The following is a 4731-nucleotide window of genomic DNA, read 5'->3' as shown; positions in this document are numbered from 1 at the left end:
GGTGGGTGCGCGTGCACGTGTGAGCGGGTGCGCGCGTGCAGAGGTCATTTACGTGTGGGACACCCACACAGTGTTGTTGTGTGATGGAACAAATGACAGGTGCAATGCAGCAGACTATGTCAGCAAATAGCATATTTATACCATATATATGGTGGGGTAAAAAAAAGTATTTAGTCAGCCACCGATTGTGCAAGTTCTCCCACTTAAAATGATGACAGAGGTCTGTAATTTTCATCATAGGTACACTTCAACGATCAGTCGTCCTGTCCCCTTAGCAGAAAAACAGCCCCAAAATATGTTTCCACCTCCATGCTTCACAGTAGGTGTGGTGTACTTGGGATGCAACTCAGTATTCTTCTTCCTCCAACACGACGAGTTGAGTTGATACCAAAAAGTTCTATTTTGGTTTCATCTGACCACATGACATTCTCCCAATCCTCTGCTGTATCATCCATGTATCCATTTTGGTATAAACTCAACTCGTCGTGTTTGGAGGAAGAAGAATACTGAGTTGCATCCCAAGAGCACCATACCAACTGTGAAGCATGGGGGCGGAAACATGCTTTGGGGCTGTTTTTCTGCTAAGGGGACAGGACTATTGATCCGTGTTAAGGAACGAATGAATGGGGCCATGTATCGTGAGATTTTGAGCCAAAACCTCCTTCCATCAGTGAGAGCTTTGAATGGTTGACCAAATACTTATTTTCCACCATAATTTACAAATAAATTCTTTAAAATTCCTACAATATGAATTCCTTGATTTTTATTTCACATGTTGTCTCTCACAGTTGAAGTGTACCTTTGATGAAAATAACAGACCTCTGTCATCATTTTAAGTGGGAGAACTTGCACAATCGGTGGCTGACTAAATACTTTCTAACCCCACTGTCCCTTTAACATAACTATTACTTTAAAGGCCTACTGAAACCCACTACTACCGACCACACAGTCTGATAGTTTATATATCAATGATGAAATATTAACATTGCAACACATGCCAATACAGCCTTTTTTAGTTTACTAAATTGCAATTTTAAATTTCCCACGAAGTGTCGTGTTGAAATCGTCGCGGTATTATGATGCGTGCGTTTGACGTCACCGGTTGTAGCGGACATTACTTTCCAGCCCGATCCAAGGTATGAGTATTATTACACAGTATTCTGGACATCTGTGTTGCTGAATCCTTTGCAATGTGTTCAATTAATAATGGAGAAGTCAAAGTAGAAAGATGGAGGTGGGAAGCTTTTAGCCTTTAGCCACAAAAACACAGCCGGTGTTTCCTTGTTTAAAATTCCAGAAGATGAGCTTTACTATGGATCAGAGCGGTCAAGCGAACATGGATCCCGACTACATGTCAACTGGCAGTTTTCGGTGAGAAAATTGTGGTAATAAGTCGCCTCTTACCGGAGACATCAGCGGAGCTTCCGTCCTGCTGCAGCTGCCGTGACTTCCCTCAGAGACTCTGGCGTCAACACACCCGTGGCCACACCCCTCCGACTTTCAGGTACCATGTAATCTCACTAAAACACTAGCAACACAATAGGCAAATAAGAGATTTTCCAGAATTATCCTAGTAAATGTGTCTAATAAGATCTGAATCGCTCCCACTGCAATCGCCTTTCTTTTTCTTTTTTCTAGTGCTTCACTCTAACTTTCCTCATCCACGAATCTTTCATCCTCGCTCAAATTAAAGGGGAAATCGTCGCTTTCTTGGTCCTAACTGCTCCTGCTGCTGGTGGCTATGATTATAAACAATGTGAGGATGTGAGGAGCCCTCACATAGGTGACGTCACGCGCACATCGTCTGCTACTTCCGGTACAGGCTAGGCTTTTTTATTAGCGACCAAAAGTTGCAAACTTTATCGTCGATGTTCTCTACGAAATCCTTTCAGCAATGATATGGCAATATCGCAAAATGATCAAGTATGACACATAGAATGGACCTACTTTCCCCGTTTAAATAAGAAAATCTCATTTCAGTAGGCCTTTAAAAAATTATAAACACATTAATTCAACATTGTCTTATGATCTCAACGGTAGATTACCTTTTGTTTGCCTGGAGAAATCGCTATATACGCAGCAGTTTTGGAATGCATTACATTCGGAGATAATTCAAGCACAACAAAGATAGATCAGCAGCGTCTGCCTCGTTTTAATTGACGGCCACATTTTAAAAAATCAATTTAAATTATGCATGCATGTAATAACCTGTAAATAATCATAGTCAGTCGAAATGTAAGTGTGATGCATATGATTTAAACAATTTGTTGTATAATTTTACAGTACTGATTAAATGTTTTATCACCTCATGCTACTGATCCGTCTGCGCTTGGGATGGTCTCCTGCTGGCTCCACTATGGACGGGACTCTCGCTACTATATTGGATCCACTATCGACTGCACTTTCACTGTTATGTTGGACCCACTATGGACTGGACTTTCACAATATCATGTTAGACCCGCTCAGCATCCATTGCTTTCGGTCTCCCCTAGAGGGGGGTTCCTCTCCAAGGTTTCTAATAGTCATTATCACCGACACCGACGTCCCAATGGGGTGAGTTTTTCCTTGCCCTTATGTGGGCTCTGTACAGCGGATGTCGTTGCGGCTTGTGCAGCCTTTTGAGACACTTGTGATTCAGGGCTATATAAATAAACATTGATTGATGGTATTATTACACTATTGTGGATGCATTTAATTGTTTGTGTTTTATGTACACGTCTACAGTTTGAAAACAAATTGACAAGCAGATATTTAACTATTTCTATTGTTACAAAAATATATTTGTAATAAAGTATATTATAATAGTTTTTGGCATGATCAGATAAAGTTTAAAAGTTTGCATTTTTTTCTGTAAAAATTGAAAAAAACAAATGCCCATCCATCCATTTTCTACAGCTTGTCCCTTTCTTGCATTTTGTGATAAAAAATAAAATTGAAATATTTTATTGACACACATTTTTCCGGGCTTTTGCGGGCAACATTAAATGATGTGTTGGGCCACATCTGGCCCCCAGAACTTGAGTTTGACAAAGTGATAGAGATAATATCGGTGCAGCTCAATAAATGACATCTTTACACTTTCAGGTAGATCTAAGACAGAGAGAGCAATTAGAGGCTCAACAAGTGTATTTGCTGATATTGACAATTTTTGACATTTTGTTTAGTGATTTTTATTGGATATAAGCTTTCATCATCAAAGTTATGAAAACGTGTTTTTGTAAATGCTTTTTTAAATTTTAAATAGTGCACCTACAAAAGCAGTGACTACCAGTTCCAGACAGTTGCGGCATTTTAACATAAAATATTAGGTGAAATATTTTATTGTTGTTATACAAGAAGTCAGTTTCAGAAGATACCCAAGGCATTACCACTACCTTTAAAATATTTGGTGACTCAAGGAATGTTATATTCAGACACGACTCCTTGTCTGAGAAACCGTTACAGTGAAAATGTTAATTTTTGTGATGATGAATGTTCGAGCAAATATATGAGGGTGCTGACAACATATCCTAAACGAGTTTACTAATGTAGAAGTAGGGAAATAAGGACAGAATATCACATTATTCCTAAAGTTAAAGAACTACAAATACATTTTTTACTACAATACAACCTACTGTAGTACTCTATTTTTTTTTTAAACCAAAATGTAAAAAAAGAAGTTTTACCACTGTCATATCTGTAATGCTATAGGAGATGTGAGTCATTTATTTTACGAATAGGATACTTATTTTGGGAAGAGTTTAGAGATTGGCAGAAACACAAACGTAGAGATGTCCCCATTTACTATAAAATAGATTATTTTTGGTAAATTTATGAAACACAGGCGCCTAGAAATTATTCTTGATATTATGTTGCAAGCTAAAAAATTAAAAGTCAAGTTCTGAAAGTAAGATCTAAATTCTCCCATTGAATTATCCATCCATTTCTACCGCTTGTCCCTTTTGAGGTCGCAGGGGGTGCTGGAGCTTATCTCAACTGCATTCGGGCGGAAGGCGGGGTACACCATGGACAAGTCACTATTTCATCACAAGGCCAACACAGATAGATAGACAACATTCATGCTCACATTCACACACTAGGGACCATTTAGTGTTGCCAATCAACCTATACCCAGGTGCATGTCTTTGGAGGTGGGAGGAAGCTGGAGTACCCGGAGGGAACCCACGCAGTCACGGGGAGAACATGCAAACTCCACACAGAAAGATCCTGAGCCCGGGATTGAACCCAGGACTACCTAGGACCTTTGTATTGTGAGGCACATGCACTAACCCCTGTTTCACCGTGCTGCCCCCCCCCCCCAATTGAATTAATTATTTAAAATTATTAATACAATTTTTGAAAATAGTCATGAAAAATAGAAAAACCCTTAAATCACTGTTTTTATTGGAGAAATTAAATTTGCTTTAGATAAGCTCAACTTTTTGTATTTTTATTTATTCATGTATTTGTATTTTCTTTTTCTTTTTTTATTGTTTCTTACTTTGCTTTCTTTGTTTTTTTTTTTTATATATTCAGAAAAGTGTTTCTCAACATAGTGAATGTCTGTAATACTGATATGCATTGTAAGTGTTTTGGTTAGTTTGTATATTGTCAATATTAAACGTTCCACTTACATCCGGTTGTGTACAAGCAAGGGTTACGCAGCGTGATGACGTCACGGACGGGGACACACCCACTACACTTTTACACTTCCGCAAACTTTCTGTGTTTTTCTCCCCCCCTTCTGTCTTC

At 38.8% G+C, this 4731-nt stretch overlaps 1 protein-coding gene across 1 annotated transcript in view; it reads left to right on the top strand.

Moving 5' to 3' along the window:
• Positions 1 to 4662: 4662 nt before the first annotated feature.
• The window catches only part of LOC133542377 (cytosolic 5'-nucleotidase 1A-like), a 16782-nt gene continuing 16713 nt past the window's right edge, over positions 4663 to 4731 (top strand). The window contains exon 1 of the mRNA XM_061886434.1: positions 4663 to 4731. This exon is cut by the window's right edge and continues 185 nt beyond it. The gene's annotated coding sequence lies outside the window, so the exon portion shown is untranslated.

Source organism: Nerophis ophidion, linkage group LG24 (assembly GCF_033978795.1).
Source record: "Nerophis ophidion isolate RoL-2023_Sa linkage group LG24, RoL_Noph_v1.0, whole genome shotgun sequence".
In the NCBI taxonomy this organism is placed as follows: domain Eukaryota; kingdom Metazoa; phylum Chordata; class Actinopteri; order Syngnathiformes; family Syngnathidae; genus Nerophis; species Nerophis ophidion.
This window is presented reverse-complemented; position numbering and strand designations above follow the sequence as displayed.